This window comes from Panthera tigris, chromosome B4 (assembly GCF_018350195.1).
Source record: "Panthera tigris isolate Pti1 chromosome B4, P.tigris_Pti1_mat1.1, whole genome shotgun sequence".
Classification (NCBI taxonomy): Eukaryota; Metazoa; Chordata; class Mammalia; order Carnivora; family Felidae; genus Panthera; species Panthera tigris.
The window spans coordinates 14035653-14058319 of record NC_056666.1 but is presented as its reverse complement, the minus strand read 5'-3'; the positions used below and the strand labels follow the sequence as shown (position 1 = coordinate 14058319).

The window sequence follows — 22667 nt, the reverse complement described above, 5'->3', positions numbered from 1 at the left end:
CAGGTGCCCCTAAGTGTATTTTTTTAATTAAGCTTCAGCACTCTAAATAGATCAGTTAATTGTATGAAATAATAGTGTTTTTTTCTTCTTTTTAAAACAATTTTTTGAGTTTATTTATTTTGAGAGACAGTGACAGAGAGGAGGGCAGGGACAGAGAGAGAGGGAGAGAGGGAGAGAGGGAGAGAGGGAGAGAGGGAGAGAGAGAGAGAGAGAGAGAGAGAGAGAGAGAGAGAGAGAGAGAATTCCAAGCAGGCTCTGCACTGTTAGCACAGAGCCCACTGTGGGGCTCAAACTCACAAACTGTGAGATCATGACCTGAGCCAAAACCAAGAGTCAGACGCTTAACCAACTGAGCCACCCAGGTGCCCCTGAAATAATTTTTTAAACAATTGTACAGTGTGACCCCAACGTGTGCCCTACATTAAGTAAACCATTGTTTTTTGTAAAATGCAGCTGGTAAATAGGCAAAACGTGAGGCAATTAACCACTCTAGAAAGGCTTCATAATAAGCCCCCTAAACACAAAACAGTTCAGTCAGCATGTTTAAGGTGATTCCACCTTCCTCTGATCAAGCTCTTTGGAATGACTTCGCCATTTTCCAGTCCGTCTGCAAACATTTGCTCTTTTTTTTTTTCTTTCACTTACCCCTTACAGAATTTAATCCACATGGATTCCAGTAATTAAATCCTTTTATGTGGATGACTCCAATTTTTCTCCCTCTGGCTTTGACATGATGTCTTGGCTCTTTTTCTTTTTATCCGACAAGCTACTGGACGTCCCCCCTTCAGGACACTGAGTCTGCCTCCAACCTCCCCCAGCCCAGCACAGCCTAAGTTCTCTGTTAACTAGGCTTAAAATCTGGGCGTCTCCTTAGACTGTTTGTCTACCTTGTAGTCTATACAGTCAGTAGTCTTACGGGTGCTTTTATGTGGCACGTTTATAGAGATGTCTTTAGATCAAGATAGACGCAATTGTGTAGTACAGAAGGAACCTTGAGGTCAAGTTTATCCTCCTTGTTCTGGAGATGAGGAAACTCGGGCCGAGAAAACTAAGGTGATCTATGGTCACAGTGCTTTCTCCCCACACACATCCTGTGGAAGGTAGATAGAATAATGGCCCCTAGAGATGTCGATGTCCGGATCCCTGGACCTTTGAATATATAACCGCTGAAAGAGGGAGTTTGCAGAGCTAATTAAGGCAAGGGTCTTCAGGTGAGAAGATTAACCTGGATTATAATCCAAGGATTCTTAACCGGAGCGAGGTGGGGAGATCAGAGGGAGAGGAGATGTGAGCAGGGGAACAGAGAGACAGTGGAGATGCTTCACTGCTGGCTGTGAGGATGAAGGAAGGGCCGTGTGCCAAGGAATGCAGGCAGCCTTTGGAAGCTGGAAAAGACAAGGAAATGGATTCTGTCCCAGAGCCTCCAGAAGGAATGCTGTCTCACTGACATCTTCACCGTAGCCCAGTTGATACTGACTTGGGGCTTCTGTCCTGCAGAACTGTAAGCAGTAAAATTATGTTGTTTTGAGCCCCTGAGTGGTGGCAATTTGTTAATGGCAGCAATAGGAAACTGATACAGATACTGACCCCCAAGAACTGTGAAGAGAGCCTGGCTCCCATACAGCCCACCGTGGTGACGGGCCATTTGGGGGGACCGCAGCTACTGAAGGTAACATTTGGAGAAGAGCGTGGAGTTTTTGCATCTTCTTAACAAAAGTCTGCCAAACTGGAGCCATGGTGAGGATCCTTGGGGAGTACCTCACGGACCTCCCCCGCCCCACTATCACCAAACAACTTTTTTTCCCAGATGCACTCCGTGGGCTGTGACTTTTATTTGTAAGCAAAGTGCATGAAATCCTCTGCGTTCCTTCTAGAGTGGGTTTTATTCATATCTGCAGGGAGAATACAGAACCGCCCCCCCAAGCCCCCTGCCAAAAGCTAGTTTTAGAAGTCTTGCTTGCTTCTAAACTTGGCTCTAATTTTTGTTGAAACCTATCTCTTGGTTACTAAATGGGGTAAAAGGCCGCTGTGATCGAAGGGCGCCACCGGTGCCTTTGTATAATGAAAGGATAGGGGACCACTCCCCCTGGAATGGCCTCCCGCGTGTTGTGTGTTGTCTCGGGCTGGGCGCCCACCTCTGATACCTGTGCCTCTCGTCGGCGAATGGGCCCCAGTGCGGACAGAGAGCGGTGCGGTGTGGAACACCTGGGCACTGCACCTGTTGGGCAGCACAGGAGGAGCAAAACTGCTTGCTCTGCAGTTTCTAGCTCACCGGGAGCAACGTTCAGTCCAGTGTAGCCTAGAGAGGGGAGCTATATGACAGCTGGACAGGTCCCAGGGGAGCAGCTGATGGGGCCTCTGGTACAGAGGCGGGGATTCAAACCTCAGGGGCTGGGAGGAGGAGGCTGAAGGGTCCCGGTTGGAGGCTTCTCCCAGGGAACTGAACTCAAGAACAGAGAGGAGCTTGGCTCTTGTCGAGTTCAGGGCCTTGGTCTAAAGGTGAATAAGGAACGGAGAAAGGGAGAGAACCACTCAGTCATTTTAAGACCTCGCCTCACGTGAAGGCGTCACACTTCCCTTCCCGTTGTGTCTCATAAACGCTCCCTCACTCGCTCCTCACTTTCACGGTCGTGTATCCTCACCCTCATAAGGCACCTGTTGAAAGCATCCTGTCTTCTCTCTCTCTCTCCGTGTTGTGGTCTCTTCTTTCAACCCAGGCTCTCTCCACGTGTCCCTCTTCAAACACCATCGTATTCATGTTTCTCTCCTGCAGAAAAACATTTAATCCTTTCCTGTTGCCCAGCATGTAAAGTCTAAATTACTAAGTCTGGCCTTGACGACTTTCCTGCCTTTCCTCATGCACCTGCTCCAACCTTTGCGCCCCCTGCTTCACCAGCTTAAATCCCCTTCTCCAGCTGGAACATTCTGCTCATCACCCCTGGGTGACCACTGTGCGTCCTCACTTCCCTTCACCTCCTGCTCCGCTCTTTATGCTCTTACAACCCTCCATACGGAGCATGTGCCCTGTGAAGACTTATGTAAGTATGCAAAATACCTACTAGACAGAAGAGGGTTGGGGGGGACAGCATATTTTTGGGTAAGCTTGATTATTTAGAAATCCTCGGCCTCTGATATTTTACAGTCCAGCTGGAAGACAAATGGAAAAATAAATTAAGAAGGGCATCACCAAGGGACTTTTTTTTTTTATGTAATTAGGAAAGAGTCTCTTGAGTAAAGGTGAAAGCTAGTAACAGTTGTCTGACTAAACGTCCAGCTATAAGTTGTGATGTATATTTCTAGATGTTTCAAGGATTTATCCACAATGGGACACAGGAGGTTTTATTTTAGAGAGTATAAGCATGTGGACATCTCTCAGTGCTCTTAATGGTTATAAATTAGGTTAAGAGATGTCCTGCTGGGAATCAAATATTTACGCAGTGACAGCATTGATTGGAAATGTTGGTACTCTTGTCGGATGAAGCTCTGAAATAATAGTTACAGGACAATTAGGTTAAAACTCATATTTACTTAAGTGGAGAGAGATAAGGTGGTCAAATATAGATCTGATATGTTCATCCACTATTTCGAATCCTTAATTTTATGTAACATTTAAACACATACTCAGATATGAAAACTGATAAGATCTTTTGGATTTGGGGGGAGTAGCAGGCAGAACAGGAAAACCTGGCTTTTAGAAGAAGACACCTTTGAAGTAAGCATTGAGTTTATAAAAGGTGGGTTTTTCCTTTTGTTTTGTTTTGTTTTGTTTTGTTTTGTCTTAAGCTATACTGCACAGGGACAGAGAAATATGAGCTTGAGGAGGAAAGTTAATTATTTCCAAATCAGACGAGCATTTCATTTGCTTAGACTGACTTTTTTGAGCACAGGACTTGAATGGAAGACTTCCTGAATTTGTACTGAAGGAAAGGTTTCTAATGTAATTTTTAAAACATTTTTTAATGTTTATTTTTGAGAGAGAGAGAGAGGCAGAGAGTGAGCAGGGGAGGGGCAGAGAGAGAGGGAGACACAGAATCGGAAGCAGGCTCCAGGCTCTGAGCCATCAGCACAGAGCCCGATGCGGGGCTCGAACTCATGGACCGCGAGATCGTGACCTGAGCCGAAGTCGGACACTCAACCGACAGAGCCACCTGGGCGCCCCTCTAATGTGATTTTTAGTGTAATTTTGACAGAGCCGAACTCAGTCCCTCAGGGGAGCCACGTTATCCAAGCCGTCACCGGGAGCTCTGCCTCAGTGGATGAGGTGCCCGCTCCCCCTCTTCGCCCCTGTAGTGCCCGAGTGGGGTTGTGCTCTGCGTCCTGTGCACCACAGTCCACTGTGGAGGCTCCGGGGAGGAATTTGCTTGCACACGAATTCAGGTGGTAGTCAGAAGGCAGCCCCTTGCGGGTGGATAGCAGGCCGAGGCTCCTCTTTCCTTGCCCCTTGAGGCTGCCTGCAGTCCTTGTCCCCTTGCCCCTTCCGTTGCTCAACCGCAGCGACAGCACCTGGGCAGCTTTTCACACCTCACATCTCTCTCTGATTTCTCCTGCTGCTGCATCTCTCGGACCACAGCCAGATTGACCTCTCTGCCTTTGAAAGGGGCCCATGCGATTAGTTGAGCCCACCGGATAATCCGGGAAAGCCCATAACCTTAATCACCCCTGTAGTCTCTTTTGCCACTTGACCTAACGTATCCGCAGGTTCCAAGGGTGAGGGTAGAGATGCCTTTTGGGGGCTCCTGCCTGCTGTAGCCAGAATGTAGACGAGGGGTCACTGGGCAGAGAGGATGGGGAGGCAGATTTCCCTGCCGTCGAGGTCAGTGAGTGCGGGAGGGAGGACAGTGGAGCGCCTTCCCTTGGCGAGTCCCGAGGAGGGCTCTGGACGAGTGTCCCCTCTGTCCTTTCCTGCGCCAGGACCTTACAACTCTGACATGGACTCGTACACAAGGAAATCCTAAGACAGCTTGTGGGATCCCAAATGCCATGTTTAAAGTTGTCCTGAGTTTTCCTATTTTGTCTCTGAGAACTTGAAAGTGAAGTTTGTTTCCATAACTGTGATTTACTGAGTTCACTGAATGGTAAATATTTATGGGATCTCTATTATATTTAATGTTAAATCTGTGAAATAGTGGCAGACACTCTCTGCTTCCTTCACAGAAACGTGAAGAATAATAATGGCAATTAGCTAACGTGCACTGGGTGCTTACCACCTGCCAGACATGATGCTAAGTACCTGGATGGATTATCTTCTTTAATCTTCATATCGTTCCCGTGAGACGTAAATATACAGTAAGAGACAGAGGCCACTGTGTGACCGTAGGCAGCCTGCCCCCTGCCCTCAGACTGTGCTATCATAAGATTTGGAGGATTAAATTATAATTTCTCATAATTTTGATCCTGTGGCATTTTACCAGCATAAATAAGGGACTCTTAATAGGCCTGGTCGTTTTTATGCTGAAAAGACAAATCACCTCCCTTGTGTGGTCCCTGTTAGCCTTTGAACCATGGAAAGCAACCTCGAACGGTCATTTTCTGAGCGGCTCCTAAGAGCCGAGCTCTGTGCTTCGTGTTGTGTGGGGTCCAGATGTGTAGAAGCGATAGGAAGCTCCCACGAGTACCTCTCCTGAGCTCTTGAGGGAGGTCCAGTCGAGCAGGGTGGGACTTGGGGTAACACCCAGCTGGGCTTGGGGGAATCTCCTGGCTTGTGTTCAGAGCCCATTAGTTTTTGGCAAGACTATTTATATAACAAGAGAAACTTGTTAGGACCCAACAATTAGAGAGTTGGAGGTAGGGAAGGATGTGGTTGTTTGTAAAATAGTCCCGCAGGTTTGTTTGGATCCGTAAAGTGTGATGGGATGCCCTTGCTCTCCTTATGGCACCAAGTGAGGGCTTTACTCACTCTGAAGTAAGTGTGAAATACCGGTGTTTATTTGGTATTTGAATTTACTTGCAGAATTTTAATCCTTTTCACTCTTTGAAAAGACTTTATTCATTCCTCTTGGCTTATACAATGATCCTGAAAGTAAAGTTTTAAATGATGCTAATTATGGCACTGTAATAGATTTTTTTTCCAACTTATTTCATGAGCGTGTTTGGCCTTACAAAAAAATGGAAAGAATTTTACAGTGAAGACCCATACTCACCACTTAGATTCTACAGTTACCATTTTACTATTCTTGCTTTATTCCCTATCAGTTCATCTTCCTATCCATTAATCTGTCTTATTTTTTGATGCATTTTCTTTCTTTTAAAAAAAATTTTTTTTAATGTTTCTTTATTTTTGAGAGAGACACAGAGTTTGAGCGGGAAGGGGCAGAGAGAGAGGGAAACACAGAATCCAAAGCAGGCTCCAGGCTCCAAGCTATCTGCGTAGAGCCCAGTGCTGGGCTTGAACTCAGGAATGGTGAGCTCATGACCTGAGCCGAAGTCAGACATTTAACCAACGGAGCCACCTGGGCGCCCCTTTACTGATGTATTTTAAAGTACGTGTCAAATATATGCACTTTCCTCCAAGTACAATGGCAGGCATATCATTAATTAGGATTCAGTATTCCATTTTTTCCCAGAGGAAAATTTACATACAAGGAAATACACCAGTCTTAAGTGATGACATGTGTATATCTGTGCGAACCCAAGTCCCATCTTGATACAGAATATTACCATCATTCCAGAAAGTTCCCCCAGTACCCTCTCCAGTAAATCCCTGCCTCTGCTGCTTGGGGGCAAGCACCGTTCAGATTTTTTCCACCACAGGTTACTTTTTTGCCTGTTGTAGAACTTTCACATGAATGGAATCATACATTCCATACTCTGGCTTCATTATTTGCCATGAATAGTATTCCACTGGGTGAATATCTTACAGTTTATCCATTCTCCTCTGGATAGACACACAAGTCCTTTCTGGTTTTTGGTGGTTATATCGTTGCTGTGAACATTTTTATACATTTGTTCGTTCTTTGGGCATGTTTTCATTGTTCTTGGGAAGAAACCAACATTTCTGGGTTATAGGTAGGTGAATGTTTAGTTTCTCAAGAAACTGCGAGATGTTTTTCCATCATATTTTTCTATACTCCCACCAAAAATGTGTGAGAATTACTGTTGCACCACATTCTCACCATCATTTGGTGGTGTTGGTTTCTTTAGTTTTAGCCATTTTGGTGGGCTAAAATATACATTAGGTGGCTAGATCGATACATTAACAATGCAGTGCATACATTTCATTTTCCAGCTACAGTTTTCCAGGCTTTAGTTTTTGAGGAGTGTTAGAGCACTTTGAGAAATCAGCATTGTTTCGCCATTATGTTTATTTTTATTCTCAACAATGTTTTATTTATGCAGGCTTTAATTTTTCTTTGATAATTAAAGTCTATCACATGACCACACTACCTCCTCACTGAATATCCCATCTGATCATGTAGAACCACGTTATCGCATACCTACCAAGTAAGCCGTGGTACATGCCTGTGCATCTGTGTACGTGAGGATGTGTATGTGTGTGTGTGTGTGTCAGGATAGAGAAGGAATGAGAGAGAAAAAGAAAAGTAACCCTTCCAGAGTCTAACATTTACATACTGCTCAGGTTAGATAGGTTAATATAGGACTAGAGATTATACCGGACTGTTTCGATACTTATTCTCTTTAAAGGAAAGCAAATGTATATGCCATTTACGTGTAAGAATCCATACACCCAAAGAAGTGCCAGGATCTCTTCATGACCAGGCAGCTTCTAGGAAGTTTCTTGGGATACTTTGTTAATAACCCTTTTGAGTCAGTAGTGTATTGAGTCGGTTCCTCAAAATTAGAATACTTTGAATATTCTAATAGCCTCTTTTAATCAGTTAAGATAGTACAGTTCCAAATGTATTCATTCACAAAAGCCAGAAAAACTTTGAATCAGAGTTGAACATACCAAGAGAGCATGGGAGAAAATGAAATTCCTTGAGATTGAAGAAGCTCCCCTAATGACTGGGTATATCCTTTGGAAATTTAGACAAGATATCATCGTTTCCTTCTATCCTTTGCTTATGCCATTAACCTATACAAATATACATTTGACACTTCAAGGGAATGTGCATGTCTACCTGCAGATTTTGTGGGGCTGGGCTATTCCAGAGATCCACGTCTGGGATTAGGGAAAAAGTGGGTGTTTGAGTCAGGTCCTCTATTTTTCATTTCTGCTTCTTCCCTCATGTGGCCTCTTCTAACTTTTAGTCTGTTTCTGAGCCGCCTGCCTTTTAGAAACTATATCCGTGCAAAGAACAGTGAGACCTGTGTCCGGTTTCCCCGCTGTATATACTGTTGCCTTGTTAGTAAAGCTTCTCTCCTCAAGCCCTTTGTCTGGTTTCTGTGAACTTCTGCACAGACAGATAGAATTAGTGGCATAAATAGCCCCTCTGTTTAAATTAAAATAGAGATTTCATAAAAAGAGAAGTTTTTTCCAAACTTAGAACGTTTTCTTGTTTCCTCACTCATGAGATACATTTGTTTCCTCTGATTCCTGAGTATGGAATCTCAGAGCCCTGCGTTTATACATTTGTTTCCTCTGATTCCTGAGTATGGAATCTCAGAGCCCAGCGTTTATTCAGTGTTTACTGTGATAGAAAGTTGTTCTCTGGGAGCTGCTGGCCCCTTCTATTATGTTTTTGATATTAAGGAAGTCTGTGGTTATTCCAAGTTAGGAAAGCACAATAGGATTAGATAAATGCAAGTCCATTATTGCAAATATCGCAGTACGAAAAGGCGGTATCTGCTCAAGGATGACCTAAAAGAAGTTGCTTGCGTTTGATGTCACTCAATTAAAATATTCCCATCTAATGGGAGGTTGGAAGTAAGTGGCTTTTAGATGTCTCTTTCAGAACAAGGTTTTTCAATTTTTGCTTGGGTGATTGATCTCTTTCTTTGTTACCATCTGCTGTCCATGTTTTTGAATGTGCGATAAAGCATATGGGAAAGGAATAGAAAAGTTAATGCATTCAACTGGTGAGGGTGGAGGACAGTGTCTGCAGTCTGGTCAAGTTTACAGCCCATCTGCGAGCACAGGGAGCCCTTTTAAAACGTAGCTTTGCTCTCCAGGCTGTCTGTGCAGAGCCCCCTCGGTCCACCGCTTGTCCAAATGTCACCAGTACGGCTGTGGCGAAATTAGGTCTCTCCTTCCAAAACTATATCACTTGGTGCATGGGGCATATACTCAGTGCACAGTTTTGTGGGTACGTTTTTTCCTTTACTGTAAACTTAAAGACTGCCTAGTGAAATTAACCTTAGAAAGTGATCCTTTGATTCAGCTCGCTCACCCCTTGGCAGCACAAACCGTTAAAATGACTTTTAACGCCACTTTGTGTTTTGATTCTTGTGCCGCAACGTAGATTTTGAGTTAGAGGTAAAATTGATAGAAGTCTCCCATTGTGTTCTTTCCCCACTACTGTTTGGAACAGCTTTGTTTTGTTTTTTTCACCATCTTGAACCTCATTTGCCTTTTCAAATTTAAAAATAAAATCATTGCCTTATAAAGATTTCAGTGTCTTAATGGAAACCTATTAGATGTTGCATTAAATATTAAACTGAGACATTCTAAATCAGTACACGTAAAAGTAATACATAAATGCTAAGTAAACAAGAGAAAGGAGTTAATGGCTTTCAGACTAGGATATTTTTTTATGTGCACCGATTAGATAACATGTTAATTAAGGTGGAACTATTCCCTGCTTATGTCTTCCCATTTGTTTGTTTCGTTTTTAATGTTTATTTGTTTTTGAGACAAAGAGCATGAGCAGGGGAGGGGCAGAGAGAGAGGGAGACACAGAATCCGAAGCAGGCTCCAGGCTCTGAACTGTCAGCACAGAGCCTGACGGGGGGCTCGAACCCATGAACTGTGAGATCATGACCTGAGCCGAAGTCAGATGCTTAACCAACTGAGCCACCTAGGCGCCCCCATATCTACCCATTTCTAAATTCAGAATCCTTAAGGAGACGTTTACATGAGAGAAAGGCCTGGCAAGTTAGATACTTCTTAAACTTCTTTTCCTCTTAGCTGCTTCATGGCAGATGAACCACTCTTTATCCATCCTCCCATCCACCCATCCACGTACCCAGCAAAGAGTCTCTGCTGTCCTTACCTCTCACCACCGGAAGGTTGATAATACTAATTTCTTAAATTGCAGATTTTCAAGTGCTTTCAGGTCCGTTATCTTTTTACTCCTCATAATCCTGAGAGGTATCAGGAAAGAGATTATTCCTTTCTGTGTATGTGGGTGGGGGAGCGTGGCTTGAAGTCATGCACTGGTACAGCACGGAGATGATAATCCCACACACATGCTCCTCCTCTGTTCTCTTAGAGTGTCTCTCTCGGCTGCTTTAGACGCTCACACTCACTGTTTCAGTCATGATTTCTGCTCAGGGATTCTCCAGTCTGAGCCACCCAGTTTCTGGGCAGCCGTCATGCTCCCTACCAAGTAGAGCTCACATATTTAATAATGAAAGTGGGCATTATCAGTCGCTTCTTATGGTTCCATGCTCTGGGGATCCAAAGATAATTAAGCCCCCACTTTTCAGGAACTCGAGCTCCTATGGGAGAAGCACAGATAAACAAACCACTGTAGGGAGGAGCAAAGCATAGAGGGATGCGGAGGAGGAAATAACTAACTGGGCAGTCAGGGAGGCTTCCCAGTACAGTGGCTTGTGAGGTGGAGTTTGAAGGCTAGGAACCACACAGAGAAGGGGAGGAAGGCACTCCAGGGCCACGCCACCATCCATATGAATTGTAGCTTTTTTGTAGTTTATAAAGCATTTGAAAAAGACTTTTTTTTTTTTTTTTTTGGCAAAATGACAGTGGAGTTGCTGAGCTGCTGGTAAACTCCTGTCTCCTGCTTCCTGCAGGGGCATAATGAGTAGTGGGTATTCTTCTAGGTCTGTGAGCCAGGCGCCTTGTCTCATCTATCTTCCTCACCCGAATTATTACACATCCCCTTTTCTCATTGATTCTGCATGGTTGGTCAGTCTTCAGCCAGATATCCCAACATCAAAGGGACTGGTTTTCTCAGTATCACTCGTCTCAACTCTAGCCCCTGCTAATCTCATGGAATTTATTGAGGACACAGTTAGTCGCCTTTGTTACTGAGCTCCTTTACTGTTTTTTTTTAAGTTTGTTTATTTTTGAGAGAGAGAGAGCACGAGCAGGGGAGGGGCAGAGAAAGAGGGAGAGAGAGGGTCCCAAGCAGGCTCCGAGCTGTCAGCATGGAGCCCGACATGGGGCTCAAACCCACAAACCATGAGATCATGACCTGAGCCAAAGTCAGATGCTCAACAGACCGAGCCACCCAAGTGCTCCTACTTTCTTTTTTTTTTCTTTAAGTTTATTCATTTATTTTTCAGAGGGGGATGGGTGCAGAGAGAGAGAATTCCAAGCAGGCTCTGTGCTGTCACCGTGGATCTTGATCTCATGAACTGTGAGATCATAAGTTGAGCTGAAATCAAGAGTTGGACACTTAACTGACTAAGCCACCCAGGTGCCCCTACTTTCTTTTCTTCACTCTTGTTCTGCTCTTGCAGTGGAGTTAAGGGAAAGTGCCCCACCACAGCAGCCAAAAGGGTATGGAAAGTTCGAACTCTTTAATGGCAACTTTGGCAGCGGAAGAGACTTTGAAAATTGTTGAACATCACCGCTTACACCCAGATCTTAGTTAGTTTACATGGGGTTATTGAACATTGCACTGCGTCTCTTTTCAGGGACTAAAAATGTTTGAGATAAGGAAGCTGATGCTGATTCTTGTTGGGATGGGGTGCGAGGGACCTAGTGCCCAGAGAAGGTTCCTCCAGCGGTCCTCATGGAAGCCATGGTAGAGGCGTCTCCATGTGGGGAGTGGCTTCTTGAATGGCTTCAGGAGTGGCTGGAAGGTTCATTGGATTCTCTTTGCTTTTGCAGGAATTGAAAGGGAAGGGGCAGAGTGTGGTAGGGAGAACGTACAGTTTAAGTGCTATTCGCTCTCTCATTCATGGATATTTATTAATCCTGTCCTGTTACTTGTCAGACAGTATAAAATAGACTCACGATCCCCACTGCACCAGTTTACAATTTCGTGGATGCAGTTAACTCTTCAGTGAGTGGGACTGCTGTTTCAGATGGAAACGCATACCTAGGCCTGTTGTAGAACACTGTCTTTAGTGTGAGCTGTGTGCATATGGCCTTGTTCTGTGCTGTGTACCGCACCGGCCCCAGCTCCTTCTGTTTCTAATTACATGTCATTTTTCTAGGTAGTGCTCTAAGTGACTTCCTAGCTTGCTCTGAAACCCAACAGGTTTGCTAATAAGCCCATTGCAATTGTCACACACACACACACACACATACACACGCACACACACACACACACAAAGAGAGGGAAAGAGGAAAGAGAAAACAAAAAAATTATATAATCCTATCTAAAATTGAAATTGGGAAATATTTTCCATTTCCTCCTAGCCTATTACTGTACATAATTTAAAATTGACACTGTTTTAGGGGCTAGCATGAAGCCAAATTACTTTGAAGAATTAAGGCTAATGGATAAAGAAAAGGCAGACAGGGGCGCCTGGGTGGCTCAGTCGGTTAAGCAGCCGACTTCGGCTCAGGTCACGATCTCACCGTCCATGAGTTCGAGCCCCGCGTCGGGCTCTGTGCTGACAGCTCAGAGCCTGGAACCTGCTTCCGATTCTGTGTCTCCCTCTCTCTGACCCTCCCCCATTCATGCTCTGTCTCTCTGTGTCTCAAAAATAAGTAAATGTTAAAAAAAAATTTTTTTTTAAATAAAAAAAAGAAAAGGCAGACAGCTTTATGGCTTAGAGCAAAGGTGAAATAAAACTGAAAGAAGTTATAAAGTGAAACGCCAATATAATCAAAGTAGCACTTGATAACTTTCTGAGGCTACTTGCCCAGGCTCCGTGGAACCTTTGGGATGGGGAGCCAAAACAGAAAGCCAGTTCTCACCACTGCTTCCCAAATTTGAAAGCAGATACGAATCACTTGCTGGTCTTGTCAGATTCCGGGTCAGTGGGTCTAGTGTGGCCCCTAAGATGCTGTAACTCTTACCGTGCTGCTGGTCGCTGGACCACACTTGAATTAGTGAGGTTGTTCACTGCCCATCCTGTCCTAATATTTAGGGACAGGCAGAAGCAGACCCAGGAAGCCATCGATTGAATCTGGCTACTTTTTCCTCAGATTTTTAGCCTTGCGGTTTAAGAAAGCTACCTAGAAAATGTATTCTCACCTTATTCAAAGCCTACGTTCAAGAGAGGTAGCTGGTTTAATATGTTCAGGTGTTGGGGCGGAACCCACATCACTTGTGACTTAGAAGGAATTGCGGGCCTTTTTTTAGGTAAGAATTCCCACTCGGTTACTTCATTCATACAATTAAAATATTCATTCATCATGTACTAACTGTGTAATGAAAACCCTGCGTAGCTCTGAGTGACTTTTGGTTTGATTATCTTTAATTTGCCTGCGGCCCGTCTCCAGCCGTGCTGCATATAGTTTTAAGCCAGTAAAAACTATTTCAGGGCAATAGAAACACTGATACCATTCTGATTCTTGTTTATATTTGACGCTGAACTATCTTTTTATACCTTCTTTTTAATAATTTTTAAAATTTAGGGGCGCCTGGGTGGCGCAGTCGGTTAAGCGTCCGACTTCAGCCAGGTCACGATCTCGCGGTCTGTGAGTTCGAGCCCCGCGTCAGGCTCTGGGCTGATGGCTCAGAGCCTGGAGCCTGTTTCCGATTCTGTGTCTCCCTCTCTCTCTGCCCCTCCCCTGTTCATGCTCTGTCTCTCTCTGTCCCAAAAATAAATTTTAAAAAAATGTTGAAAAAAAAATTTTTTTTTAAATAAAATTTATTTACTTACTCTGAGCTAGAGAGCACAAGTGAGGAAGGGGCAGACAGAGAGAGGGAGACTGGATCCCAAGCAGACTCTGCCCTGTCAGCACAGAGCCTGATGCAAGGCTCAAACCCACGAACCATGAGAGATCATGACCTGAGCCGAAACCAAAAGTTGGATGCTTAGCCAACTGAGCCACCCAGGCTTCTGTACCTGTACCTTCTTTTTAATTGGAGTACGGCTGTTATAAACAGTAAAGCTTGCACATTTTTATCGGTTTTATGTTAGTATATGATCTTTAGTTTTGTGTGGATTGCATCTGGAATAAGTCACTTATTGCCTGCTGTTTGGGCTTGTTTAAATAAAGAATAGCTGACCACTGTTACTCAGATACAGAGTCCCTTTTTTCCCCATAATTTTTTTTTTTAATGCTTATTTTTGAGAGAGGGAGAGACAGAATCCGAAGCAGGTTCCAGGCTCTGAGCTGTCAGCACAGAGCCCAACGTGGGGCTCGAACTCACAGACAGTGAGATCGTGACTTGAGCCGAAGTCGGATGCTCAACCGACTGAGCCACCCAGGCGCCCCTCACCCGTAGTTGTTTTTGTTTTTTTTTTTAAGGGCTAACTAATGACTAGACTTCTGAGTCACTTTATTCGAAAGACATGGCTTTTGCACCACACTCAGATACCAGCAGCAGGCTGTGCCTGCCACCCCAGCCGTGTTTTCGTCTCCGTCCCTGTGTGGAAGGTGGGTGAGGCCCTGCTGAGGCAACGAAATTCCTAAGTGGCCTTTTTGTAATTTATCTCCCTGGAGATTCTTGGCTGCCTGCAGAGTCCCAGAAGACCTTCAGGGGGCCGGTAAAATGATGATCCGTGTGAGCATTTGACATTCCACCTCACGAGGGTTGTATGTATTTCTGTTCTGTGCTTTTAAAAGTAGGAGGTAGAGTTGGGTGCCCCCGTCCTTTTCCTCTTGAAACGTTCATCTCCTTGCCTCCAGAAGAAGTACCACGTGTCCAGATGAGAGCCTGGGTGCTCAGGAGTGAGCTCTAGGCTCTACTGGGCCGGGCTTGTCGGCCGCAAACCAGGTTCCTGGAGGGAGTTGGAGGGGGAGGAGGTTGAGAAAACCCCCGAGGCCTGGCCCATCGCATTCCAGCTTTGAGCCCGGAGCTGTGCAGTCAGCACGTCCCAGCCTGTGGCTCTGTCTCTCATCTTCAGCAGATCTGGAGGCCTTTCCCCCGACGAGGACATACCTGCGAAACAGCCCCCCCGCCCACGACCCCAGAGCCCCCGCGTACGATTTCTTCCATTCCGCTGCCAGGAATGCTGCGGTCTGCGCTCAGTGTCCCCACTTGCTCACCCCCACATTCACCCTGTAACCCTCTGCTGCCCATCCCCCTCCCCCACCACTCCTCAGGGACCCCTTTTGCCACAGCCAGCGCTCATTCCCCGGCCCGCTCTCCTCTGACACCGGTACTTCTGTCTCCATGACATGCGGCCCAGCTTCCATGGCAGAGGCGTCTCCTGGCTGGTCTCCTGCCTGGGCTGCCCTTCCTCAGTCCCCATCGGGTCTCCCCTTTCCTCCTCTTCCTCTTGAGAGAAAGCTGTGACCTCGGGCTCCAGCCCTGAACCCCTCAGAGCATCTGCTCCACACTGGGGCCCATTTCCAGCTGTCAGCTGATGGACCCCCAGATCTCCCCTGACTGCCCCCAGGGCAGTCCTCCCCGCTTCCCCCTGAGCACCACCTGGGCTTTACTGGCCAGGGGTCTTCATTCGTGGTTGTCCAACATGCTCGCTGTGCTGCACCTTCGGACCCACCCGCCCCCCCACCCCCCTTGCCCGAGGGCTTTGTACTGACTCATCTTTGCTCTTCCTAAAGCCTCAGGCATCCTCCCCTTCGGGAGCCATCTCTGGCTCCCCCTTTCCCTTCCCGAGTCTGTGTGCATACCTTTGCTATTCATTCAACAAATACTTATTGAATGGCTCCGTATTCCTGGCACTGTTCTAGGTGCTGAGGGCACAGCAGAAAACCCTCCCCGCCCGGTACTGAGCAGTTGTGTGGTACACATGGGCAGTCCGTCCGTCTCTCCTTGAGGCCGGAACTGCCTCCCATCTGGTCCTCAGTGTCTTTGCTGAAAGAGCAAATCCGGTAAGGCCAGTTTTCTCCTCTTTCCACTGTGCCTTTCCTCCACCTCTCTCAGGAGCGAAAACAGGAAAGAGAACTTCATAATCACAAGATGAGCCAGATAAAATTGCATCACTGTTTCTGGTTTCTGCATCCAGTTTGTTGAATTTTCGTGTGTGAGCGTGGTACAGAGTGTGAGTTGAATGCTTCCTTTGTTTGATAAATTTGCTCAGCTGCGGCCCACAACGAAAGTTTCTCTTCTGCTGTGTCCTTTGTTCGGAGCTGAAGAACCCCGTTCTTTGAAAAGTCACTGAGATGGATACTCTGCTTATATCTTATTCTAGACAGCCCCTATGCCTGGGACTACCAAAGCATTTGTGGGAAACAAAACGCAGCGTTTTCAGCTGTTTTTATCTTGTAATACCACCATCCCTTTTTCCCAAAACAAACTCACACAAATTGACTTTGGGACCATTAGCACTGGAGCTGCAGATAAACTATGGACACCCGGTTGAGTGGCATTTCAGACACACAGTGAATAAATTTTTAGTATAAGGGTGCCCAAATCGTGCATGGAACGTAATTACACTAAAAATTATTTGTTGGTCATCTGAAACTCAAGCGTAACGGGACATCCTACATTTGAGGTCGCTAAATCTGGCAACCCTGACTGCCAGCAGAAGGCACTTGTTGGGATTAACCGTCTTTTAGCTCTCCTTTCAGTCATGGTGACTTTCCAAGGGACGTCGTCCTCATATTTGGTGAAGGCTCCTGCCTTTGCCGACTATAATCGCAGCCCCACCTCTGAAGCACTTCTCAGCCCTCATTAAGCGGGAGGAACAGTGACAGGCACGTCTTTCAGCTTGGAGGTGTGGGACCAGCTGTGCCAATGTTGTTTGGTTGGGAAGGTGAGGTCACAGATGTGAACCCAGTCTTCGGTCCTCGAGGCTGCTTGCCCTCTACAGACGTGGAAACAGTCCGATAGGCAAATATATTCAGTTTAGCTCAGCGATAATTTATTACGTATTGGTTTGAAAGGCAGAGAGGGAGAAACCGTGTCCCCCTCCAGGATGCTCACGGTCTTGGGAGGAACAAGCATTTCCAGTGGGGCTCAACCCTGGGTGGACGTTATAATTACCCAGGAGCATCAGCAGGATTCACCCCAGAGACTCTAAGTTCGAAGTCTAGGGGGGCCTGAATATGGGTAGTTTTTCCAAAGCCCCCCCCTCTGATTCTGTGTCAGCCAGAGCTGAGACGTGCTGACTTTCATCTTTGTGTCTTGTCTTGAAATATTCCCCGAGTGTCAGCGTGCAAATAAGGGACAGAACCTCTGCTTACGGAGTAAACACAAGGCAGATTTAATGCTGGGCCGTGACTCTAAGGTTGGGTTTCTAAGCTGTTCACGTAATGGCCCAAATGGTCAGAAAGTCATGTGTGTGCCAAATGCATTTTAAAAATTATATATAAATAGGACTGGAGAGGGTCAGACTTGGCATCCTGGAGTCCCTCAAATCACGGTTAAAATTTTCTGGGAGCTGTAGTCATGTTTATTGCCATTTGTCATCACCCCTCAAGACTTTTAGCAACGGGATACGGTTGCAGAACTAATTAGGAGGCACCCTGACTGGCAAAGAGTCTAAATCGGCAGCCTGGCTCCGCCGTTCTGCGTGCGACAAGCTCGTAACAGTCAGCGCTGGCATTTAATTATACTCGACTTTCCATTCATCACTTTAACCGTCCCAGGTTAACGCCACTACAGTTACATCGACACACTGCACAGAACGAAGGATTGATGATAAAAGTCTTGAGGGGTGACTCCCGGGGTAAAGTGGGCTGGTTTGGTCAGCAGACCGCCTGCGGCTTGCACCTCGCATCACTGTGTCTCCGAGTGTCCTTGAGGACCTCCTGCATCTGAATCCCGGGATGCTAGTTAAATATGCAAATCCTGGGCCCTGCCTCACAGATCAGGACCTCTGGGGGTGGGCCTGCAAATCCTGGACATAGTCCCTGTGGTCCCGATGCTGACATCACGGGGGTTAATCCGAGCAGTATTTTGAGCGTGGCAGACTCAGAAGTCAGACGGAGATAGAAGCCTTCCATTATGTTATTATTGTTGTTGTCGTTACTGTTACTGTTTATGTGGACCTCCCCCTGTTTGGGGGGGCAGCGGCGTCTGACTCTTTGTGCATCAGGGTCCCTTTGCCTCTGTGATGTGCCTGAGGATCTCATGAGCATGCTCAGAAGCACAGGTATGTCCCGGGTTGTCTCCAGCTCTGTGGAGTAGCTGACAAGGTGTGCAGAGCTTGTCTTTCTGAAAGCCGTGTTGCCATGGTATCACTTTCCCCCCTTGATTCTTTCTTCCTGTTGCTTTGAAGGCAGATCGATTTTTTTTTTTTACTATGAGCAGAGCCTTCCCATTTAACTCACAAGTAATTACATGTATCTTATCATAGATCTTCATTAATGTACAGTGGAGCTAAAAATAGGATAGTGGGTGTTACCAGCAATTGGGAAAAAACTAAGGAAACTATTAAATAAAGTTTTCAAAATGTGCCTTGTGAAGCCTCTTTTTGCTAATGTGGGTTTTGTACTGATTTGGAGAATGGCTTCTAAGTGTAGCCTTCGGTCTGCTGAAAACAGAACGTGTTACGCTCATCAGTCACCTGGACCAGTGGTTCTCAAGTAGGACTTTCTGTGAGCCAAGCAGAGGTGTTTTAATACCCAAAATGGAACATTTGGGGCTTTTTCCAGGTTGCACTAGAAAATATTATAGTTGAAAATGTTTCTAGTCCGTGCTGTTTATCTCAGTGAGAGAACCTTTGATAAGATGAGTCCTCCCTTACCCCGAATTATAAACTTACTTCAGGTTTGATGTACCTACGACTCTGTGCAGATTCCACTCCCACACCTAGACGTTCTGCCACCTGCGCAGTTCGTCACCCACTGGCGTAAGCAAATTTAAAAGCATTAGGCTCGGGGCACCTGGGTGGCTCAGTCAGTTGAGCATCCCACTTCGGCTCAGGCCATGATCTCACAGTTCGTGAGTTCGAGCCCCATGTTGGGCTCTGTGCTGAAAGCATGGAGCCTGGAGCCTGTTTCAGATTCTGTGTCTCCCTCTCTCTCTGCCTCTCCCCTGCTCCCTCTCTCCCTCTCCCCCCGCCCCTCAAAAATAAACAAACATTAAAAAATTTATAAAAAAAAAAAAAAGAAAGAAAATACTGATACATGATTACAAATTAGATCCACCCTCCCCCCTTCCCCATCTCAGACTCTTGCTTGTTTTTCTGGCCCCATATCAGCTGTCATCTTCTCATATGACTTATCTGTAGGGTCCCTTAGCACTTTGTGCAACCTCCATTACATCACCTGCTGTGTTTCATACATAATGTGCCCCTCGCTGCTCAGTTCCCACTATCTATATATACTCACTATCAAGACCTGCAGAATTGTTTCTCCTAAATTCATGGTCTTGAGTGAAAGCCCAGGTACCGTGTACCCCACCGTGTACACAAGTCTGTGCAAGAGGCTGTAGGGTGGGCTGTAGGTCCCAGCCATTCTCCTGATAGGATGCCGACTCAGGGTGTTTACGAGCATCGTGCCTGGAGTTTGCCAGTTGCTTGACTGTGGGAGCTGAGGACAAAGGCGAGGATGGGCACTGACCTGGGCAGCAGGGCTTCTGGCATATGGTGGGTTCAGCGTTTGCAGTTTGGTTGCTCAGACAGAGTCCAGAGTTCTGCAGCATGTAGGACTCTATAATGTTACTGTGGCAGAAAGTTCACTGTTGTGGGCCATCAGTCTGGTGTGTGACGGGAGTCTGGTCGGCGTGAGGGAGGCCAGCAGCTCTGTGCGCACAGCGGCCCGTCCTCCCCGGCCTTTGCACATGCACAAATACAACAAAATCCCTTCCCTCCTCTTCCTTTTATTATTTTTTTTTAATGTTTATTTTTGAGAGAGAGAGAGAGAGAGTGTGTGAGTGGAGGAAGAACAGAGATAGAGGGAGACACAGAATCTGAAGCAGGCTTCAGGCTCTGAGCTGTCAGCACAGAGCCAGATGTGGGGCTTAAACTTAGGAACTGTGAGATCCTGACATGAGCCAAAGTCTGAGGTTCAACTGACTGAGCCACCCAGACGCGCTCCTGCCTCTTCCTAAAAATTAACTCTTGAGTATCCAGGAGTCCATACTGCTAGGAACAAATGAATGAACGATTGAATGAGTGAGCAAGCGAGCAAGTGAGTGGAGGAGACACATCCCTTATACAGAAGAACCGAAATAAGTGAGGTCACTCTTCTGCTGTCAAGGTCACAAAACCTCCAGCCCCTCACGTATGGGTTGTGGAAAGGAGAAAGTAATTCTACGATTACTTGTTTCATTAGGAGGAACTGAACAAACAGGCAGGTGACAAAGGTCAACATCAATAGCCGTGTTGATAGTACCCTTGATGTGACAAGAATGACACTTTCCTTCTGGGGTCTTCCTCCTTACACCCTTAATCCCAGTCTAACCGTGAGAAAACACTTCACAAACCCAAACTGGGGGCATTCTACAAAATACCCAGCAGTACCCTCAAAACTGTGCCCAGGTCATCAAGAACTAGGAATGTCTGAGACACTGTCACAGCCAAGGGGAGCCTAAGGAAATATGACAACTAGATGTGATGCGACTCCCTGGATGAGGGCCTGGATCGGGAAAGGGACATTAGGGGGCAACTAAAGAATCTGAATAAAGGAGGAGCTTCGGTTAATGACAGTGTGTCAGCATTGGTTCATTAATTATAACAAATGTACCAGATTTTGCTACAAGATGCTGGGTAAAAGCTATATGGGAACTATCTCTACTGTCTTTGCAATTTTTCCGTAAATCTAAAACTGTTCTAAAATCACATGTCTTAAAAAAATAAAATAATCCCCAAGGAGGAAGGTAACCGTTGGTGCTGGAGATAGAAGTAAGGTGGTTTTAGAAGGTGATGCCTATTAGCTGAAAATACAAGTTTTATGGGAGAAAATATATGCCATATACCATAATCAAATTTAGGGACTCTTAATACTAGCAGAATATATTCGTCACAGATGTCCTCGATCTCTTTTACTTTGATTTCAGGGAAAATGTATATAACATTTTAGGTTACTATCGTGAATTTATTGTTTTATGGGCATCAACAAGCAACAGAAGCAAAAGCAGAACCATGACTTTGCTAATTGCTATTTCCTTTATTAGTTGGCATTCATTTTTCAGTCTGACATCATATCAGAAGTATTGTTTATTTTTATACGTATTGGGAAAGAGCATGCAAAATAGTGACTGTTCTCCCCAGCAGTTCCAGGTCTGAATCGGAACAAGATGAAATTTGGCTGGTGGTGGGAAGGGTATCTACCAGTTTTAGGATTACGGAACTATTAGCGTTTCCCCCTGTACAAAATCTATTTTTTGCACATGGGAGATCCAGGCATGAGCACTTAGTTCCTATAGCTCTTTATTTTTTTATTTTTTTTAATGTTTTACTTATTCTTGGGAAAGAGAGAGAAACAGAGCATGAGCGAGGGGAGGGGCAGAGAGAGAGAGGGGGACACAGAATCCGAAGCAGACTTCAGGCTCTGAGCTATGCAGGGCTTGAACTCACGAGCCATGAGATCGTGACCTGAGCCGAAGTCAGACGCTCAACCGACTGAGCCAGCCAGGGGCCCCTCTATAGCTCTTAAGTTTTCACGATCAGGTCACACTCATCTGAATCAGACCTCAGAGTTAATTGCAAAATGAGTGTTTCCATGAAGACGTTTAATTGGACTTTTTATATAGTCTGCCTGCTAAAAAAAAAAAAAAAAAAAAAAGCATGTTGTCTTTTAAGTAGAAGTTTATTTAAAACCATGAGAAGTGAGCCATAACAATCTTGAAAGAGGGTTTTTCTTCCCCTCTTTTCCAAAGGCCTTCAGTGTATTTACACTAAAGATACTCCGTGAATACCTTGTTCAGATCCCAGAGGATTCAGTGGTATGAACTATCGTTTAAGAACACTTTGTACTCGCTTCAGGAGCACATATACTAAAATTGGAACGATACAGAGAAGATTAGCATGGCCCCTGCACCAGGATGATACACAAATTTGTGAAGTGTTCCATATTGTGGGGCGCCTGGGTGGCTTGGCTGAGCATCTGATTTCAGCTCAGGCCATGATCTCACGGTTTGTGAGTTCGAGCCCCGAGTCGGGTTCTGTGCTGACATCTCACAGCTTGGAGCCTGTTTTGAATTCTGTGTCTCCCTCTCTCTCTCTGCCACTCTCCCACTCTCTCTCTCTGTCTCTCTCTCCTTCAAAAATAAACACTAAAAAAAAAAAAAGAACATCAGACAAGTTTCAGGTTTAGTATGAGGCTACAGGTAAAATATCATTTGCTTACATTTTTTCCCTTAAGAATTCATCTTCCAAGAATTTCTGCTGTGGCTCCTTGACACACAGACCTGAATGTTTCTGTATAGAGATTTCATCAAGTAGTCTCCCTGAGGGAAATAGAGTTTATCAGGTCACTCTGGGTTCTAGTGAAAGGTGACAATGTATTAGCTTATTAATAAATCAGTGTTTATTGATAATTTGTTAATAGCCCACACTTCACTGTGTCAAGCATACTTCATGTAACTTTTCTCTCTAAACACTAATAAAAGTCTACACTGCCCCTCTTTTTGCTGGCAGAACCCTGGTTTTGTTCAGGTGTCAGA

The 22667-nt window shown here is 45.5% G+C and overlaps 1 protein-coding gene and 1 non-coding gene across 2 annotated transcripts in view; both read left to right on the top strand.

Annotated features, from left to right (window-relative positions):
• Positions 1-22667, top strand: part of FAM171A1 (family with sequence similarity 171 member A1) — a 134354-nt gene that overhangs the window by 4741 nt on the left and 106946 nt on the right. The gene's annotated exons all lie outside the window — the stretch shown is intronic.
• LOC122240605 lies at positions 21975-22081 on the top strand. Its single transcript, XR_006220385.1, has one exon. It is a non-coding gene; the product is annotated as a U6 spliceosomal RNA (small nuclear RNA).